The sequence below is a fragment of the Pinus tabuliformis genome, chromosome 5_1, assembly GCF_031772625.1.
Source record: "Pinus tabuliformis cultivar Carrire ecotype Pingquan chromosome 5_1, CPIR1, whole genome shotgun sequence".
Classification (NCBI taxonomy): Eukaryota; Viridiplantae; Streptophyta; class Pinopsida; order Pinales; family Pinaceae; genus Pinus; species Pinus tabuliformis.
In genome coordinates, this window is record NC_142305.1 from 23,503,101 (window position 1) to 23,526,027 (window position 22,927).

Consider the following 22,927-nt stretch of genomic DNA (forward strand, 5'->3'; position numbering starts at 1 on the left):
TTTAGTGTTATATCCACCTGCAGAACCAAATTCACCTATAAAACCAGTAGGCGGTAAGAAGGTTGTATCTGTGGTGGAGGTTGAAGCGGAAGATGAAGAAGTAAGACCCGTCCTTACTATCGGACATGCCCTGCAGTTGAAAATGGAATCAAAAGATGATGTAATCACTTCCTTCATGGATGATCCTTGTTCCATTTCAGAATCAAACTAGCAGATCCTAGAATCTATCCTAAGCTGCGAGACTCAGGAAACTATGGAAACAACAGGAGGATTAGAGGAACCACCTGCTGATGCACCTCATGAAAGTATGCAAGTGGAATTGGAACCTAGGAAAACTTTGAATATTAACCCGCACCTGTCAAAATCCCAGAAAGAGCAGCTTATAGACGTTCTGCGGAAACATAAAGAGGCCTTCGCCTAGGATTATGCAGATATGAAGGGAATCCCTGCCAACTTATGCACCCATCACATATACATCAAGGAAGATTGTTGTCCTATAAGACAACCTTAGAGAAGAATGAACCCTACATTGAAGAATGTGGTGAAAGAAGAACTTCATAAATTACTGGATGTAGGTTTCATCTACCCTATCTCAAACAACCAATGGGTCTCACCATTGGTAATGGTCCCCAAAAAGAATGGCAAATGGCGGATCTGCGTAGATTATCGAGAGTTAAATAAGGTGACGCAGAAAGACCACTTTCCCTTGCCATTTATTGATCAAGTGTTAGACACATTGGCTGGTAAGAAGTATTTCTCTTTTCTGGATGGGTTTAGTGGATATAACCAGATCCATATTGCTCCTAAAGATTAGGACAAGACCACGTTCACATTCCCTTGGGGGACATTTGCATACCAGGTCCTTCCTTTTGGCCTGTGTAATGCTCCTGTAACATTCCAGAGGGAAATTCTGGGAATCTTCTCTGACTTGATAGATGACAGTGTTGAGATCTATATGGATGAATTTACTTCATATGGGGACTTGTTCATGGTAGGATTGAAAAATCTGGAAAATGTTCTCGCAAGGTGTATACAAGTGCGTGTTTCTCTGAGTACAATGAAATGCCACATGATGATGGAAGAGGGAATCATTCTAGGACATTTGCTCTCAGCTGAAGGGATCAAGATGGATCTAGCAAAGATACAGGTAATTCTGTACTTCCAAACACCTAAAACAATCACACAGGTATGCAGTTTCATTGGTTGTGCTGGTTGTTATAGACGTTTCATAGAAAATTTTTCAAAAGTAGCACACCCACTGTTTCAATTACTAACAAAAGATTCAGAATTTATGTGGTCAAAAGACTGTGATGCAATGTTTACAAAAATTAAAGAGTTAGTTTGCAGTGCTCCAATCCTTAGAGGACTTGACTGGGCATTACCTTTCCACATTCATATGGATGCCTCTCAGACAGCAATTGGTGCAGTATTGGGACAACAAGAGGATAAGGTACCTTACGTAGTCTACTATGTTAGTAAAAATTTGGCTCCTGCTGAATTAAACTACACAGTGACTGAGAAAGAATTCCTTGCTGTCATTTATGCCATCAACAAGTTCTGGCACTACATTACCGGGTATCCTACTTTTGTGCATACTGATCATGCAGCCATCAGGTATTTAATGAACAAACCTGTTACCCCTGGTCGCATTACAAGATGGTTGTTGCTACTACAGGAATTTGATATCACTATAGTAGACAAACCAGGGAAAGACAATGTGGTTGCAGATTTTTTATCTAGGATAGAACATGATGGTAAGGAAACACCAATTGAAGATGATTTTCTGGATGAGCATATTTTTGTAGTTTCTGCTAACACTCCGTGGTATGCAGATATTGCTAATTATCTTGCTACAGGTAAAGTGCCTCGTCATCTGTCCTATAAGGAGCAAAGGAAGATCATTCACCAGAGTACCCAATATTCATGGATGGCAGGATATCTCTTCCATACAGGAGTTGACCAGCAGATTCGGCGTTGTGTGGCAGGAGATGATATTTTTGAGATATTAAAAGCTGCACATGATGGACCTTGTGGGGGAAATTTTGCAGAAAAAATAACAGGTCATAAAGTACTACAAATGGGATATTACTGGCCCTCCATCTTTTGTGACGCTCAGGATTATGTTCGGAGGTGTGATAGCTGTCAACGGATGGGACAACCTGGGAAAGCAGATGAAATTCCCCTGTAGCCCCAGATAGTCCTTGAACCATTCGAGAAATGGGCCATCGATTTTGTTGGTCCCTTCAACCCACCTTCGCATCAAAAAGCTTACATCCTGGTCTGTACCGACTATGTAACTAAATGGGTGGAAGCTAGAGCAGTCACGAGAGCAATAGAGCAAGTAGTGGCAGACTTCCTTTTTGAAGAAATCTTTGCCAAGTAAGGGACTCCAAGAGAAATTGTATCAGACGGTGGACCACAGTTTACATCTCATGTGATAGAAAAGCTAATGCAGAAATATGTTGTCAAACATAGAGTGACAGCCCCCTATCATCCCCAGGCGAATGGACAGGTAGAAATCACAAATAAGGTATTGGAAAATATCTTGACAAAGACAGTAGCAAGCCATCGCCGGGACTAGGCACAGAAACTTCTAGAAGCTCTATGGGCATACAGAACAACATGGCGGAATACAACAGGGTTTTCTCCATATGAATTAGTCTATGGGAAATCCCCCTTGTTTCTGGTGGAATTTGAGATTAGTACACTCAGAACAGCTCTGGAAGTAGGCCTAGATTTATCAGAAGCCCAAAAACACTGACTGGAATAGCTGAATGAGTTGGACGAGATTCGAGCAGTGGTTGTCCAGAAAACTACTATTGTTCAATAGCAGAGAATGAAATGGCACAACAAATTTATCAAAACTAAGGTGTTTCATGTGGGGGACTGGGCGCTACTGTATGACTCCAGATTTAAGGATTTCAAAGGCAAGCTCTGCACTCGCTGGATGGGTCCATATCAAGTGGATGCAGTGTTCGACAATGGAACGGTTAGACTAAGTACAATAGATGAAAACCATACCTCGTTCCTGGTAAACGGACACCGTCTTAAATTATACCACCATCCAGCCTCTAAAGATGCTTTTGTTAAAAATATTTCTGCTTCATCTGATTTAATGGTCATTGGAAAACAAGATACCCTCACTTTGGTCAAAAAAAAAAATTAATTAATTAATTAATTATATATATATATATATATATATATATATATATATTGTTGTCTACTTGTTTATCTTTTGCAGGAACAACAAAGAAATATGGCGAGGAGAAATGTAACACTCGGCGCTGTCACTTCACTAGTCATTAAGATATTGCTATATTCCACTTTTGTGTACCACTAAGTGTTGTTAATCCACTAAGTGATGTTATTTCATTAAGAGTTGTTACTCCGTAACTAATGTTACTCTGTAGCTGCCGTTATTCCACTAAGTGTCGTGACTCCACTAAGTGTTGTTACACCATCACTGTTGTTATTCTGTAACTGTCTTTACATCGTAGCTGCTGTTACTCCGCCAGGGCTGTTACTCCATAACTATCATTACACTGTAGTTGCTATTACTCAACAACTGCTGTTACACCTCGCTGTTGTTACTCCGCAACTGCCATTACACCGTAGCTGTTGTTACTCTGTAACTGCCATTACGTCGTCGTTGTTGTTACTCCGCAATTGCCGTTACACTGTAGCTGCTGTTACTCCGCAACTGTTGTTACACCGTAGCTGTTGTTACTCCGCAACTGTCGTTACACTTTAACTGTCGTTCCTCCGACGGTGACGTTACTCCACAACCGTCGTTGCACCGTAACTGTCGTTACTCCAACGGTGCCGTTACTCCATAACTGTCGTTACTCTACTGGTGCCATTACTCCGCAACTGCCGTTACTTTGCTGGGGCCACTACTTTAGAATAGCTATTACTCATTATTGCTGTTACTCACTGTTTCCGTTACTCACTGTTGTTGTTACTCACTGTTACTGCTACTCATTGTGCTGTCACTCCGCCAAGTAAGTCTGTAGGTATGTCTGCGTTGTTTTATGGATTTAATTAAATATTCCAAAAAGGACAATTAAACGTGTCGAGGACGACCGTCATTAAGTTGGGGGGGAAACCATCATAATGAATGACGGCGTACCACGAAAAATCATTTATTGCACATAAATCCCGCCTAACTGAATCTAATGATTTCGGTATTCCGTAATCATACTTTTAAAAGCGTTGGGATGCGGATTCGTACGCGCCAAGTCATATCAGTCATTTTCCCCACATGCCGCATTTAATCTTCGGAACACACCACAGTACCATCTTAACTTGCCATTATTTCCAAGCGTACCAGTACTAGATTTGTCATTATTTCCATACGTACCAGTATTGTTCGTCCGATCATTCCCAAATCAACCATGACATTATTTCAATCTCCAACGGTTTGGAGACCTGTCACTCTCCCTTGCCAACCAACTGCAGTCGACGTGCTGATTCCGCCTTCACAACAATGGGTGGTCGATCTATTCGACATGAACCTGAGAATACAAGGACAGTTCGGAATAATCGGGAGGTATGGCAGGTTTTCTAGAATGCAAGCTGGGATGTGTATTTCAACAGGTTGAGGGGGTTAAATGAAGAAATGACAGTGGAATTTGCATTGAACTTGGGAGAAGGAGGCTCTCGGGTTCACGGAATTGAGATCCCTGTAACAGAAGAAATCATCGCGGAAGTCAGTGGGCTTCCTCAAGTCAGGCAATGATGGTTTGTGAGAAGAACTACCCTTCCGGAATTCCCCGAGGCCTTCCTTCAAGCCGGAGAGAGTATAGCACAGAAAGGTCGGGGGTATGACAGAAATTCACTACCATATCTGTGGGGAGAAGTAGCAGAATTCGTCATAAAATATATGATGTGCGAAGGAAGATACTCCACCATCTTCAAATACCATCTTCGCATATTAGCTCACCTGCGATTCCCACAGGCAGAAGCTTTCTCAATGAATGTGCCCTACTTTCTACTAAGGAGCCTTCACTTAATGGCACATTTGGCTCAGGGGGTGTGACAGGTATTGGCAGTCATCACTCATCATGGGTTGGTTCGGCTGCTAATAATGAACGCCATTGGACAGATCCCGATTCTGTGGGAGCTGTTTCAGGACTCCACAGAGGAACAAATAGTAGCTGTTATGGCTGCTAGGGTAGAAGAACCTAAAGCTATGGAGGAGGATCCTATAGAAGATGATTATGTCGACCAGGAGGAGCCGGAAGAAATGGAGATGGAGACAGAGGAACTGGGGGATGAGGTAGCTCCCCAAGAACAAGCAGAAATTATGGAGTCAATGGCAGATATGGGGGTTGATGCAGAAAGGCCCACTAGTACCACGAATGAGGCTATCCCACAAGAACCAGCTTCACCCGTGGAACTAGCAGAGCAAGTTGATGATATGGCAGTCACGGGAGCAGACCCACAACAGGCCAGCGTGGATGAAGCAGTCGATATGGTGATCGAAGGAACCCCACAAGGATCTCCTGCCACCATGGAGATGATGGAGGAGGAAAATCCGGTTGAAGAGGAGGTCATGACCACTCCGACCATGGAACTCGGTGAAGAGGAAGGACAAAGACAAGAAGGGCCCAGAGTTGAGGAAACTGTGGGACCCATGGAGGAAGCAGCAGGAGAACCAGGGTGCGAGGTTGACACTAAACCACAAGAACCAGCATCAACTTCGGGGCCAAACATAGAATATGCACCCCAGTTCCCTTTCTTCACCTCGATTCCAAGAGGAGCGAGGGTAACTCGTTCCCCTCGACAGGAAGAAAAAGAAGATTTTGCAATTCCGGTGGCTCTGAATCTGTTACAAAGGCCACAAACTTACAGAGTGGAAGCCACTCAGGTGGTGGGTACCTTGGAGCAGGAAAGAAGAAAAGAAATCTTGGAGGTTGGAGAACCGGGAGGAATCCCAACAGACACATCAGCAGGAGAGTATCTCACCAGTACATCGTCGGTCGCGGGGCATGTGCACGAAGAGGAAATTGCTGTTGGTGAAAAGGAGGGACCAAGTGAAACGGTCCCGACGAATGAGCCAATGATACAGTCAGGCGAGGGGGCTGTTGGGCACGAAATAAGTGAAGAAGAGCGAGCAGGGAAGGAAAATTCCCCAGTCGACACAGCAGAAGATGTTTCGAGGGATTTACCTCCGACTAAGGAAGTACTAGTTAAGAAAGAATGGATAGAGTTGTGTGAACAACGAAGGCTTCCAGTGAAGCAAAAGTATCAGCTACAGTTCAGGGAGACGATGTGGCTCAAAATGGAGGTAAGGAAACTGAGGAAGAAGGTGCACAGAATGCAGAAACAAATAAAGAAGTACAAGCGACAAGCCAAAAAGGCCAAAACTATCAGGGTTGACGCAGAAACCCAAGTAGACCAGATAGTCATGACCTCTGCTGCCACTCAGACAGACTCAGTTGAACAACTGTTTGAAGATTGGGAGTATGCCTTAACAGCTGAAATACAGTCTTGGAAATCTACTGCGGCTCAATACAAAAACGAGATCAGGAGGACTGAGGAAAGAGCCTCCACAACCATCTTTGGATATGTGGAGCACATAGATGTTATGAGGTTACGGCATGCGAAGCAGCAACTCAAGATGGAGCAACTGGAAAAGAAAGTGGTAGAACTGAAGGTCAACAAGGAGCATATGTTTAATATGGTGCAAGAGGTTATGGCATGTCATCCCCCTGATTCTTGTTATTCCTTATTTTTGCATGAATTTTTCCTTTTATTTTGCATGGAAAGTGTTAGCACCTAAATCTGCCTTAGGCTGAAGGAAGGCAAAATTCAAGGTAACCACAAACCACGCTTAGTATGGTAGCTAGCCCTACCAGAATAGGAGAGGGCTCTCTCCGAGTCACGCTCAGCGAATAGGTAAATGGAATGGTCTGAGATGACTAACAGTGAAATATTGATCTTAGGCTAGTAAGTAAATATGGATAAAAGAAGCAATTTTTATGAATGACTGAGTTTCTGGGATGGTATGGGACCAACGGACAGCAATGAGCAGAGAATTTAATACAAAGGCACAGATTATTTCGTGAGGCAAGATAGGTGGAAAGTCTAGCAATTTAGTTTGAAATAACATGGAATGGAGGAATTTCTTAGGAGGGTGAAAAGGGCATAAGTACATGAATTCTTTTCAACAGAAGAAGAACACTGAACATGAAATTTTCCCACAGGCAGAGCAATAAAAATGAATTCTACCTTATCTAACTTAGAAAATCTCACTGGAAAAGAATATGAAATGAACTTTGAAACATTACGAAATACATATGAAACATAAGAGACACATTTTCTACACTCACAACCACATGAATCTCATGAAACAGAGTCGTTGCCTTTCATTAATCCTCTGTCAAAATATACAATGAAGAACTGAGTTTCTCTCCCACAGTCTCCCAGAAATTACAAGCCAACCAACCCTTTGCAAATAGTTTGCATACAATATATAGAATGTGCCATGAAGAGATAGAATGCCCAAGGGTTGGGGAGTTACTCGAATCATTACAAAATGGAGGTGGAAAGCCAACCATTAGCTACAGGGGCGGCGTTATAAACATGACAAATGGCTTGGGTGACTGTTTGCCTTCCTTTGCCACTTGGATAGAAGCCAATCTGGAGTGAAAATACTTTAAATGCCACCTTAGGTGCCGAAAAAGTGAAATGTAGATGAGCGGGCCCACTTGGAGAAGTCGCGAATCGAAATTTCGCGAAACGAAGGTGAAATTGGCCTTTTTTGCTATATGCGCCGCGCCATTTTCTATATGCGTTGTGCCACTTTGGAGCTTGTTTTGAGGCACTTTCAGGAGTCCAAAATGTGCCCAGGTATGCTTGTTGGAAAGCTTGTCCTGTCTACTTTCCAACCCAAGTAGAATTTTTGAATTTGGTGCTCATTTTCCCCTCCAAATATTCATTCTCCCAAGACTGCTTCCTGTGTGTCAAAATAGGGGCAGAGAGGTCATTTTTTGGGTGTTTTTGACCTCCTGGTGACTCAAATCATGCCCAAATTTCTTGTCCAAGCACTAGTAGTCGTGATTTTGCATGCTGAATCCTAAAAAGCAAGCCATTTCCAATTTGGAACTCCCAATTCTAAGCACTGCGCCAGTGGCGCAGCGCACAAGGAGAAAAAACCTGTGTTTTGACCAAAAAAATAACATGTGACCAAAATTGCCCCAAATTTCTTGAAATTTGGGCTGGAGGTTCTCTAAGAGGCACTATGCTAGGCCATAGATTTAAGAACACATCTAAGGTTCGGTGAGGCACTTCGATCATGTGGTTGGGACGGAGGGAGATCGACTGGTCAATGGTAGAATACGGGAATGACTTGTGGCTAAGGGATAAGCTGCCCTAAAGGTCCATTATTGACAATTGGACAACTTGCATCGTGTTAGCAAAAAATACCATTTCTGGACTGGAAGAGAATAGTTCTCCATCTAAGGAAAACTGAAAATGTTGCAACTACCGCAACATATATAAGATATTGGGTTAGTTTCTTAGGGTAGGGGATTTTACCAAATCAACAAACTACCGCAACATATATAATAGAAACGTTATCTGCGAGCCAAGATTCAAAGCCGATCTTGCTCTTTTGCCTCTTTTGTTGCTTTGCTCAATTTTGCCTTCAAGCTCCTTATCCGGGCCTTTGCACTCTTACCTCACAACTGAAGTACTTCATGATCAATTTCATGAGTGGAACATACTCATCTTTCAAATATCTAAATGGAAAGACTCTTGTGAGCTGACTCAAGAATCTGGCCTTAATGTAAGGCTCATAGTGTTGCCTATCCACCTTCTTCTTCTTATGCCACTATTCTCCAACATTTGGTATGCCTGTTGCTACTGAGATAGTTTCGGGTGTCAATGTGAAGGTGACCCCGGCCAAGATAGACTGACCTCCATGTAGGTGAAGTACAAAAAGACGGGCCAACTCATGATGAATTCTAACATTAGCCACCATTTGACAAAATTCAAAACATGCTAGGTGCTAGAAACATGACATGGCAAGAGGGCATGCTTGTAATTCAGTGAGGGTAGTGGGTTCATCCCTAACATGTTTGCCACTCTTGTGATGTCTCCTGGGAGCCTGTTCTTCCGGGGATGTATCACCTTGAGTCTCCACCTCGTACGCTGATGAACCCTCAGATGCCATGACTGTTGTTTATGTACTGTGCTTGGACTGCCCTTTGATGATGGTGAAACTAGGTGTTGTTGTGATATCTGCCACCAAGGGGAACAATGAAACAAAAGGGAGTATTAGGAGGGGAGTAATGTGATGGGACTAGGGTTTATGGGGAGAATTTTGTTTAAGGATATGTATGGAGTTTGGGTATTTGATAGGGTAGGTTTTTGGGGTGTTATGTTGACAAATAAGAGGAGGGAAAAGAGAATAGGGTTTGGTAGTGTTTTAGGGTAGGGATAATAGGAAAAATAAGAAAGGGAGGATAGGGAAAAATGGTAGGTGAGGGAAAAATGGTGGGTGAAAATGGAACCTTGGCCTCAATACCACAAATTTGCAACCCTAGCAACAATGGCTTTGGTGTTTTTAGGTGGTAGGGTTTAAGAGTTTTTGTGCAACCATAAGCCACCATGAACTATCATCATACTAACATAAAAATGGATGAAACACTGAGAGATTGACCCCACCTAGAAAATTCAAGGGATTGAAGGCAATTGGTTGCAAATTCTGAGCAAAATCAGCCTTCGCATCTCTATGCGCCACGCCTTCCATGTGCATTGCGCCAGTGTAAATATACAATGGAAATTTTCTCCCAGTGCGCCACGCTCTCTATGTGCATCGTGCCCCTTTCCAAGTGACTTTTGGAGGCCTTCCTGGTGTCCAAATTGGGTGAAAGATAGCACGTTGGAAAGGTATTTGAGTCTAATTTCCAACCCAACCAGAATTTTTCAATTTAGAGTTTATTTTCGCTGTCAAAAATCAAATCTCCCAATATTGGTCAAAATGTGCCAAATGAGGCTGCCTAAAGGCAGAGTGCTGTTACAGTCAACTTTTGAATGCCTTACTCAACTTCAAATTGAGCTCATGATAGCTCATTGGAAAGATATTTGTGTCTCGTTATCATTTGGCTCATCAAGCAAGCCATTTGACCAACCAAGCTAGGCGAAAACGTGATTTTCCCAAGGTCACTTCAGAGGTGCATCAATTCTCCTGAGGCAATTGTATTTTTGACATTTCTCTAAAACCATGACACCTGTGTAAAATGTGAAGGAGGGTTTTCATCCTTGAAATATTTTGGACAAAAACCTCTCTCAATTTTCAAAAATTCATCCTTTATTGCTCAGAAACATCATTTGAGTGAAACCTATCCCGATGTGTGGAACAAGGGATTTGTCGAAATGAAGCGAAATGAAGGGGATAAGCGGCTTCTAAATTCATGGGAAAATTCTTCGAAGTAGGGAGGGATGTTAAGAAGTAGGGGAAAGTGGAATTTCAAAGATTGAGTGAGGGGAAGGGGTCCAAAAAGGCAAAACACAGGTCCAACCTAGAAAATTGCCAAGTTGTAGCAAGAAACTAGGGTTTGTGCGAAAATGAGGAATTTGGGGGATCTCAGTGATGGGAAGTGCTTGATAGGGGAAGGTGTATGAACATCAGGATACAATTTTTGCCGATGATTTGACCGTCCAAGAGAAATTGCCTTCAAAACCCTAGGAGAGGGAAATGACCTTACCTAGGCACAACTGAAGCATGAAAAAGGTGTAAAATGACCCAGTGGAACTTGACATGATAATGAAAACACTCTGAATGATGGTACACTCAGGACATGGACTGAAATTTGGACAACTTTGACAGGAGTAAAAGAAAACCCTAGACCTAGTACCTAGTGACCAAATTTTGCTTGAAGACTCACTGAAATGACAAAATTTGACCTCGACACTTTAAAATCACTTTGTAAGAGCATGTTTGATCACTGGAGGAAGGCTGCAAAGACTGACACTAACATTGGCTCCAATGGGGGATGGTAGCTCCTTGGAGGTGCCAAGAACTGCAGATCTCTGGAAGAGCTAGACAGTGCCTTCGTCCATTGGGCTATGGAGTCATTATTTCGACAAACAACACAAGACTTCGACTCATTTATTGACTGAAACTTGACTTAAACCGACTTAATTATGAAACCAACATGACTGAAAAAACCGACTCAATGCAAAAGGAAATGACTCATGACTGACTTAACTAAAACAAGAACTGACAAAACTTATTCAATGGCAGCAGTCCATCAAGATTCGAGGGTTTCAAATCATGATGACAGCCACCTGTGTACTAATGCAATATGTACAATCATGTGTAATGTGTCTTCCAATGTAACCAATCAAGTAGATGCCTCCTTGATTGATTCTCCGGATCAGATCTTCTGGTCAACAACAGATACTAGTAAATGGGCCTCCAAAAACATAATTGACCATGATCCCCTTCATCACTGAATACTGCAATAATCACCTTCACTACTGACTGCAACAAATCTGCCATTGGATCCTGAAAAACATGCAGTCTTTCCTCCTGCTGAAAAAACAAGGTATCTTTTTCTCTTGATTCTGGTCTTTCTTCATAAATAAGAGTATGCTCCTGGTCTTCAAAAATTTCTGAACAAATAGGTGAGCAGATTTCCTCTTCAAAGAACATTTCAAAACATGAGACATATGAGGAAGAGTCTGAAAGACAATCCTGAATGTTCTGCTCTTCGGTAGCCTGAATGTATTGTAGGTCACCTTCATATGATATGACAGCTAGATTGTCTTTGCATTCATCAATCATGAGAAAAGAAACTTCGACTAATTCTTGAAACCCAAACATGACATTTCTATCATCTACCAACGATTCATCCAAGGAACCTTTTTCACTTACTTGAACAAAATTCTCATCTTGTTGTTCATGAGCTGACTGGATTACCTCTTCATGAAGACTGTGTTCTGATGACATGAGAACATTTGGATCCAAAACTCTGTCTTCTTCATCCCAGATGATTTCAGTAGCAGAGTTCTCTTTCATGGGACTTAGTACAAGGTTTTCTTGGTCACCATAATCCGAATCTGGATCTGAAAGGGTTGACTTAACGTTATCACATTCTGAAAGTAGAACTAGACTTCCCTGCATGCTGTCTTCTTCTATGGACAGATCCGAAACGACACTTTTTCTTTCATCACTTTCAGCCATATGGAATTCTTCAACCTGTTGATCTATAAAGCTGTTCACCAGACTGTCATCCTTTTCAAAAGAGGAAGAAGTTTCACCAACACTTTCTTGACCATGTGTGCACTGCAAATCCGCTTTAGCTTGAGCTGGAACATAACTGTGCAAGAGTTGACCTATCTCGTCTTCAGACAAAGGAGATAAGACCTTTTGTTTCCTTTCGCTCAAACAATGATTGTCTTCATTAATTTCAAGTGAAGGTGTATACAAATATTCCTCATACTGCTGATCCATTTCATGTAATTCCTGTTGACTGTCAAGATGCAAAATTCTTTCCTCTTCCACCGTACTACAATCTTGATCATGCTGCAAATTTTCATGATCGTCTTTACGCTGCTGAAAGGGATTTTCATCCAGGGCTTCCATGATCTCATCATCCATAAAATTATCATCCTCATAGTATTTTTCAAGGCTTTCAATAAAAGTAGAAGCATGTTTGCAATGGTCATGAACTAGATTTAATGATGGATAAGAGTCTTTATATCTTTCAATGAACATGGCATGAAAATCCTTTAAACAGTAAATACAAGCAGGTGGCAAACTTTCATACCAAGATTGGGCTTCACCTTCTAGAGTGGCCAGGAATATCTTCATTAAGCAATCTTCAAGAAAATCAACCTTCAACTTGCGAATATGCATGTGAAATCGAACTAGATGTAAAGTAGCATCCTTCCTACCATCATCTTTAAACGTAGGCAAATTCTTTGACCAACCTACCTTCGAAATTTTATTTGGGAAACCTGGAATGTGATCTTGGCTCATGGGAGCATATCGTCTTGCAACCCGTTCCATCTTGAAAATCTCAAAGTGAAGACTTTGAGCATAACCGAAACATGGTCACAAGAATGACTTGAGCACCAACAGGCAGAAAATTGAATGAAATGAACAAGCAAGGCGGATGTAAAGACTCACACGGGCTCACGGAGTGAACCTGCGGTGTGTAGTCATCAAGTGAAACTCTCAAGGGAGGCTCTGAAATTGGGTGCAGGCCAAATTTTGGAGGTTGGTTATAGCCGCTACAACACTTGGCGACACACTGGTAGAACTCTAGCTTCTTTGTTTTGGTTCATTGCTAGCACAAGGCCTTGGTATTTCGGGAGTATTGAATCCCTATGAGGGTTACTTTGGCTTCCCCACTTACCCCATGGACATACATGGTTCACCCTTTGCCGACTCAATCAACCACAATCAAAAGTCTAGCTTAGATCTCAGTGTTTCAAATCCAAGAAGGGTATTTTAGCTCACGAGTTGAAGATTTTCAGAGTATAAGTTTTCATCTCTGGTGTTGCTCCACTACCAGCAGGCCTGGAGAGTACCTAGGCGGAGTCACACAGGAACACACACATTGCTCCACTACCATCGAGCCTGGAAAATACCCCAGTGGAGTTGCACGCTTCACTTCTTGGCATAGGAAACCTTTCTCTTCTTTCACCTTTGTATTTTTCAAGAGGACTGTGCATAGGCACTTATTTATTTTTCAGGCGGAAGAGGTTTCACAACTTATTGAGAGTAGAAGAGGTTGTTCCTTCAGAGAAGCATCTAAGACCTCTGACATAGGTTTGCTTGTTTATATTTTCCCCTTCTTTGTTTCTACTTGTTGGATGAGCTTGAACACACAGAGCAGAAGGCTGAGTACACACATGGGGCTTCCTAGTGTGGACACAGGTTCATGGTTGGACCAAAAATTCCCTTGCAGATGATTTGTATTTTCCATCAAGACTTCATCGGCCGAAGGTTACAACCAAGCATAGAGAAGAGGGACATAAGTCTGGTCAAGTGCTATAGTGTCACAAGTTTCTTCAAATTTCAGCCACATACTCTATCCAAAAACTAGAATGCAGTAATTGGTAACACTTATTTCCGGAAACAAAAATAGTAATATATCAAACAAAAAAAATGAACATGAACAAAAATAGTAAGAAGAATCAAACAAAGTTAAAAGAAAGATAATAATCACAACAAACAAGATGAAAACAATAAGCAGCAAGCAAACTATGTACACGGCACGGGTGCGGCCCGGCCTATTGAATTTAATGCTTAAGATCTTGGCCATTGAGGGGAAGGTTGTTAATCCTCCCGTCAAGTGATTGCAAGTGATATCTATGTGGGCCAAGCTTCTCGTAGACCAGTACAATTCCATCGAGCTCCGCTACCGGAACCTGGTGGCATTCCAAAAGATCTTCGAGTGAAGATGACACCAATGTTTCAGCTACTATGTGCAACATGGGCTTGGATGATGGCATGGGGTAGTTTTTTTCATTCCAGGAACCGTTCAAGTTCTGAAATCAATGCATAAGCAGATTTTCCTGGATTTCTTACTGTGGAATTTAAATTAGAAAAAGAAGTATGATGACGAACTTTGCAAGTAATCCAACCATCCAAAATGGTATTCAATTTTTTATGTATGAGTGCAAACAACATGTGTGTGTTACCTAGTGTTTGCTGCAATAGCTTATCTCCTCCTTTACCTAGAATCCCGTGTTGGATTTCTCACATGTAATGTGTACTCAAGTCATCATTTTCCTGTACAGACGCATTTTGGTATTGTTTGGTTAAGCGGTCAAAGTTTTGTCGTTGCTACAGTGTGTAGCTTGTACCGAGATTTGCTATCTTCGGATCATGATAGGTTCCCAGGTTTCCCTGTTTTTTCGTAATGGTGTTCCTTTGTATGTTTAGCACGAGTGCTTCATACTCAGTAGTGTTGTTTATGCACTCAAACTTCAATCAACTTGAAATCATGCATTGTCTATTATTTTGGACGATTGAGCTACATCGAGTCCGTGAGCAGTTACATGTCTCTAATTCATCAAAATCGATGGCCCACAACTTACCTATATACGAACCATTTTTCATGCTAGTACTATTGCTACTACCACTAGAACAAATTGTACAAGTTTCATTACCATCAGTTGGACAAGGAAGGAGTCCCAACTGTGTATCTGATGAGGTTGGAGCTGGCCGTGTAGGATAACACTCCAATGTTGTTTCCAGAAGTAAGTTTCCAAACATGAGTTCTGCGAAGGTCAACGGTTCATTGTCTCTGTTAAGGGGAGTGATGTTGTGCTTCATATACCTCTCGGATGATACCCGGATTTGGTTGCATTTGCCCTTATATGGAAGCCACATGTGAGACTAGCCTGTAGCAAAATATCCATCTAGCTTGCTGGACTAGTATCTGCTGAGAAGCAGACCATATGCTTCCGATATGTCCACAACAACTATGTTGCTGCATTGGTGGACTTGACTTTCATGAGATAGTCGGATGATCACTTCTCTCAGTTCACCAATGGTTGGTACCGATGTTCGATCGATTTGGATGATTCTTGTGGATGTTTCGCTTCATTGTGCATTGATATTCTTAGCAATGGACAGTGGCATGACGTTGTCTTCTGTGCCAGAATCAACCAAGAAGTTGTGAACATTGTAGTTAACAACTTCAAACAATAGTAGGAATGGAGGGAAACCTGAGTTTTCTTCTTCCATCCAGAGTGTGTTGAGCACAGTGGATAGTGATCCGTGAGGTGTGCTTGCTTCCTTGCTGGTAGAGGTTTTGTTATTCTTTGTTGTCTATCCCAATGCACATAGCAAGATATCTCGCTAACTCTGGACTTTGGATAACTCGAACAAACTAATGTTCGCTTGATTTTTCTTCATGTCATCAACTATGTTGTAGTCAAGAGGTGGTCGACTCACCGAGGTGTACTGGGTGGAATGAATGTTCATGTCACCGAACAGAGTGTTTTGCATCTTGCTGCTCATGGATGTACTCTTATCCACCATTGTCTTCCCAGACTTGCTTTGTGTTTGCTACTTCGAGGTGGTCGGTGGATCGGTATTCTTCATCAGCAGTCTTACCTTCTCTTGCATTTCCCCAAGTGTAGGGGGAGCCCCTTTACTCCTAAGATGGTAATGATCATTTTTCTTTTGGGGTTTCTTCTTGGTGTTCATCTTTGACATTACTTGTGAGCACTGATATGCATTAACCACATGCCCAAAAATTGATGTTTCATCAGGTGCAACCTCTTCGTCATCGTTAGTGTCTTCCGGTTGCTCCTCCATATTTCTTTCCGCATCAAGTGTATGACTGCAGACATAGCTAACGACTCACTTCCAATCCGAACAAGAGTTCTCGGGGTGATTTTCATCATGGAAGGAATATAACTTAGGATCTGCACATTGTTCGAGTTGGAACATAGGCTTCTACGCAGTTTTTGAAGTGAACCGATTGCTGCTTGATGAGTCGGTTGATGAACTCTTTCCCTGTCTCTATCTGGGTGGTGTATGATTGCTTGCAAATGTGTCCATTTTTCGTTGCTTGAGCTTGGACACTTCTGTGGTCATGTTCTTGACAAGGCTAGTGAGGGTCACAATATCAATTGCTTCCTTGTCTCTACCCTTGCTCGCCATTGCTTGGGGCTTCTTGCTCTCATCCTTGGAGTCCTTCATTGATCCATCATCCTTAATGACTCTGATTTCACATAAGTCTTTTTCAAAGCAATAGCCTCTTCGCAGCTTTCCAAGAGTGTTGGTTTCGCAGCTTGCTTGATGAACTGCGCAATGTTGGTTGGCAGTGCGGACGTGTAATAGTCAATAGTGATGGAGTCATGAGGTTTAATGTCCCCTACAAACTTGTTCAAAATATGTGTAAACCGCTGATTTAAATCTTTGACTTTCTCTTTTCCCTCCATCTTAAGGCTTCCCAATTCTTTGAGTAGCATGGCTGGGGTCTTGTCATTAGAAAATTTTTCAAGGAACATACATTTGAAAGCACCCTAGTTCTATATGGAGTTGGGTGGAAGGTTGTGATGCCATGCAGCTGCATGGACTTCCAAGGTACATGGGAACAATCTACATGCTACGTCGTCATAACATACCTCAAGGATCTGCAGTTGTAGGTAGAAGTTATCTAAGTGGTCTTCTGCCTTCACCGTGCTGTCAAGGTTGAACTTGATGTTCATTCTCTCCGCTTGCTTCGGCATCTTGTGCAAAACGGCCAGGAGAGCCAATGGTCCCTGAGTCATCCATTCAATATTTTGGTCAACCATCTCTTCTTCTTCTTCATCCTCTTCCTCTCTTTTGGAGTCTAATGGTTCTAGCTCTGAGTCTGTTAGTTCATCTCTGCCTCCTCCGCTGCCTTCCCCTCTGCCTCCTATACCAGAGTCTGATCCCAAGATCACGAGAGTGTCTTGTTCACCTTGCCAGAAGACCGAAGGTTCCTCTTCGTCTTCAATATCTTCTGCCAGACCTTCAAGTGTGGCAAGGAGTGCTTCTTTCACCAATGATACAACAACTCCCATGGGAGTGGATTTTGACTTCTTTGATGCCTATGGAAGATGTTGTATACCTGGGATTAGTCCGACTTCTTTTGCAAACTGGCAAGTGATGGGACAAATGGAGCAAAGGTGTTGATATGGAATCTCCTTTTCAATTCTGGGGGATGTCGAGTTACCAACTACGGAGTTGCGTGTAGGTGAGAGGGAGTACGAGTTACTGCCTTGACCAAATGGTTGGTGAATGAGTGTAAGGGGAATTTCAGCCATATACAAATGGTTGCCCTCCTTCTAGTGCCAGAAATGTTAACAGTGCTGGACCCACCAACATTCAGGGGATCACCCCAATATCAAGTCCCAACTAGACCTCACACCATTTGGTGTGGGAGTCCCATTTGGTATGATGGCCAGGTTGCCATTGTCTTAAGGATTTGCCTCAAATCTTGCTTTTAAGCACAAGAGATTGGTCTGATTTGCCTTCAAGAAGTGAGGTTCGCGTGCCTGGTGAATGCTAGTGTACCTGTTTCAATGGTTCTTTCACTATAAAGGGAGAGGGTGAGAGTGAGTTCGAAGTTTGTTGGGATGCAGTCCCAACTCGGCTAGGAACACACAACACAACAGGACGTGCACATCTTCCGAAGGAGCAGTCCACACGAATGCAGCAGTCACAACACACAAGCTAAGATAACATGTATAGCACTCAATAGATGAGTGCGAAATTTGTTATAGCAAGTTTTATGTGAAAGGTATGTCTAGTGTCCAGGGAGATAGCTACCACAGGAAAGATAGCGTTAATATCATATACAACATGTTTCCATTAATAGATTATGTATTACAACAAGTGAAATAGTTCAAGTGTTCAACATAGGTTAAAGCAACATGCATTACAATTATTCAAGATTAGTCTCACAACAAGTACAATACATGTGTGAAAACGTGTTGACCTATTAGTAGGATTCTCAATTAAGTGAAAGTTCCAAGCCACATCGTTATACCATACATCACTAACCCTGAGTGTGAAGCATTGGAGCCACTACTTACTCCTCAAAAAAAAGAATACAGACTCTCTTGGCTATGTGCGAAGAGATGAGGTGAAAAGTCCTTTTCATGTACAAATGAGGGGGTATTTATAGCCAAGGGTGGAACTGACCCTTGTGGTTGTTCAACTACCCTCATCACTGTTTGATGTCCATGAATTTTCGACTTTACATGACTCTTTGTACAAAAATTGGGTATCTTGGACTTCCACGTTACATTATATTGATTAACAACATAGCCCATATTATAGATGTGGGCGACATGACTTAACATGATAGTGCTGGTACATTCATGTTGATGTTGGAGTGCATGTCAAGCTATAGTGCTGCTGGGTGATGGATGTCTTCATGGTGTATCACAGCCTCACCTCCGCATGGCGAAGTGCACAGAGTCTTCAATGGTATTTGTTTGCTTGATGAAGCTTTGACATGTTGTTACTTGCTTGCATGTTGGGAGGCTTGACAGGCTAATCTGTTCAAGAAGGTGCATGTTCGTCCGTTCATCTGTTGGTGAGCACATCTTGCATGTTTTATCGTCCATTCGTCCATGAACACATCTTTGCATGATCATTCGTTCGCGAGCACCTCTCTTTGCATGCATCATTCGTTCATCCGTTGGTGAACATGTCCTTCTGCATGTGCTCCCTTCGTTCATCCCCTTCGTTGTTGCACCATGTTTCTTAGTGTACCTATGCCTGTAGTCTCTCATGACGAGATGACATTAAATCCAAAAACCTCCTAGTCTACCATGACACGTGATCATTTCGGATGCAGGTGACCGGGAGAGGCAGCAAGGTTGTGAAGAGGGATGATGGCTCCAAGCACTGTTGATGAAAACTACGCAAGAGTCACTAAGTGATGGAGATGGGAATTCCAAGTTGACTGTGACTGTCCATGAGGCCTAGCTCGGCATAAAGGAAAAATTGTGCAAATATTGGGAGGGACAGTCTGGGCTGCAGGAAGGCAAGGTAGGTAGAATCTATGCAGTTTCCAGAATGAGCGGGCAGCTGGAAGGCAAAATTTTTGCAATTTTCTAAAGGAACGGACTGGGCTGCAAGGAGGGTCAATAGGTAGATATTGCACAATTTTTCGGAGGAACTGCCCAAGAGCGTGGCAGCCAAAACTACACAATTCCCAGAAGGAACTGGTAGTTGGCTACTGGGTCACTGGAAGCCAAAACTGCACAATTCCCATAGGGAACTGGCAGTTCACTGTTGGGTCACTGGCAGCCAAAACTGCCTAATTTCCAGAGGGAACTGGTAGTTGGCTACTGGGTCACTTGCAACAGAAATTGCACAATTCTTGGGAGGAACTGGAAGTCTGTTGCTAGGACCTACTGGCGAGGGGAACTGCACTAAAGTTGGGAGGTCAACCTACTAATCATATCTGCACAATTTCTAAGTTGAGCGGATTGCTGGGCAGGAGAAGGCTTGCTCATGAAAACTGTGCAATTTCTTAGATGAGCAACTAGTCAACTGTCCGGATGACTAACTGGAAAAAGACTTTATTTTTTTGAGGGAGACAGGGATGGGCACTTGGTGTATGTCCAGCCTATCTGCACAATTTTCTTAATCAGCCAAGTGGGCAAGGTTAGTAGCCTCTGCGCAATTTTGGAGGGGAGTCAGTCCTGGGGTGGTTTCTAGGTCCGACTATCCAAGTGGCCTGCATGAGATTTGATTGCATTGCTTGCGATCAATGTAGCTTGGAAATATTTTCTTAATGCTTCTACGCTACTCCGGGTGATAGTCAATCGAGTCAATGGAGGGGTGATGATCTGGCTGTTAGAGGGGAGTCTGGTCGTCAGAACTTCAGCAAAAATGACTAAGTGTGTGAACGATTGAAAGATGCATAGGTGATCATGCAAACACACACTCACATGACTCGACGATGAGACGAATCAAACCATCCAGACACACATGTTTAACATGACTGATCGACGGTACAAGTGACAAGCACGACACTCATGATTGATCCTTGATCAACCGTGATTGCGCTTGTGCGACAGTGAATGTGACTCTATGTGTGAGTGCGACAGATTCTTTCATAGTGGACACAACAATTGCACATGAAGCAAAGACTTTGAGCATAACTAGAAAATGGTTGAAAGCACGAATTAGACATCAACATGCAGAAACTTGATTGAAATGAACAAGACGGATGAAAAGACTCACACGGGCTCACAGAGTGAACCTGGGGGTGTGTAGTCATCAAGTGAAACTCTCAAGGGAGGCTCTGAAATTGGGTGTAGGAAAAATTTTGGAGGGTGGTTGTAGCCACTAAGACATATATATAATCATTCATTTTCATCTTCCATAGCTGGTAGTTTTGGCAATTAAATTTCTCGACCCTAAACCTACCATCTCTTGCCATTGCTCCCACTCAAACTAGGAACCCTTCTCTCATGTGAGTTTATCAACCAAATAAACCTTCGACTCTAATACCTATTGTTATAAAATTATATATTACAGAGTAATGGAACACATAAAATATTATGGAAACATAAATAAAAAAATGCATAAAATAAGTGAGACACAAATATATGTGGTTCACCCAATTTTGGCTACGTCCAAGAAGAAATAGTTAGTCCTTCCTTTTATATTATCCAACAAAACGAACAGATACAACCTACAATAGATTCCCTGTAATTTCCTCTTTCCTTTGACACAACCTCCTCTCTCTCTCACCTAGAATAATAATACGCATCCACAATACCATTCCCTCATATAAACCAAGGGTTTCCTTCTAGGGAAAAAAATTCTAAATTAACATAACTTCTACCATCACATCATCCACCTCATGAGTGGCCCAAATTGACTACGAAATTACAATATTTTACAAGGCAATTTTCATCTCTTTTTAGCTCCGGGGGTGCTGCTCCCAAACTGCCACCAGGGGCTCAATGGCCCCCGAACCCCTTAGCCAAGGGAGATGGATCCCCCCCCCACTTCACCCCGCGCATGAAGGGGTGTACAGGCTTCTTGGGGTATACATATGGCTAAAACAAAGACCTATGAATCATGAAGATAATCAAGCTCCACACCCAACAATATACTCTCCAATGATTAAGATGCAACCAAGATCCTCGATCTGATACCAATTTTTGGAAAGCTCTAAGCACTATTGAGAGGGGGGGGGGGTGAATTAGTAGTGTGACTTATTACTAATTTTTCCATTTTTAAACTTCTTTATTGAATCACACATATATTAACCAACAACACATTATATTATCTCATGTATATAATCCATATAAGAAACTAAAACAAGATAACCACGAGAGCAACAATAATCAATGCATCCACACAAGAGACACAAGATATATGGTGGAAAGCCCTTCACTAGGAAAAAAACCACTCTTGTTGTTATTGTGCTGCTTGGAATCTTTTATTAAGAAAAACATGTCTTTACATAGATTTGGTGACTCCCATCAGCTAGGAGACTCAACCTCATATAAAATAGGTCAACAATAATCAGCCAAGAGACTTTATTCTACTGATTAGCTCAGAATACCATGTTCTTGTTGGGTTGTGATATATTCTTTCCACAACTAGTCCCAGTAGTTAAGCCAGGGGGTTAGAGGGGGGCATCTAGTTCCCCCTTTGTTGCGCCAGGTGCAATAGAGGGTCACAGGGGGGGTTGCATCCCCCCTGCTGAGGGGTTTGACAGGGGTGGTAGCCCCCCTCTACGGGGTCCAGAGCAGTGCCCCAGGAAAAACAAATTAGACCCTATATTAGGTGGGCGGACCTACCTATGGTTCTTTGCATGGATTTCGCAAATGGTTTTGGGCGCGATGGTTTTCGATCCATGGTATTTTGTAGATTCGGTTAAGGGAACTATGGTTATGTTCTAATCCATGGTTTATGGATTTGGGTTTATGGATGCTTCAGCATGTAGATATATGTATTGTAACATTGAAAGTAACATAATGAAAAATCAATCTGGTAGTCTGAATTTTGGGATACAGGGGCAAATCTCTATGTATATTTGTTTTATGCGTTATGCTCTCGCCATTGTTTATTTTATGTTTTTAGAATTCATATGCAGGTAATTTTTGTACGAGGTTAAAACCTACAGTTCTCACAATAGTCTATGGAATATCATCCGCTTAAATTCACCACAATCAACGATCCTCGCCTAAATCCAATTGGACTATCCAACTTTGATTCGATGGAGAAACTGTTCCTTTCACTGAAACTTTGAAATTGTTGCTCCACACCCATGAGGTCACTGCTCCTCTACTATATGTGGACCTCGTTCCATATATTTTCACACTGGATCCCAAGTCTTTTTGCTCAACTTGATTCATCTCTACAATACGATCTCGAACAGCAAAATAAATCAAATAAAATCACCACAATCATATGCTTTCCACTTAAGAAAATTAGTTGCCA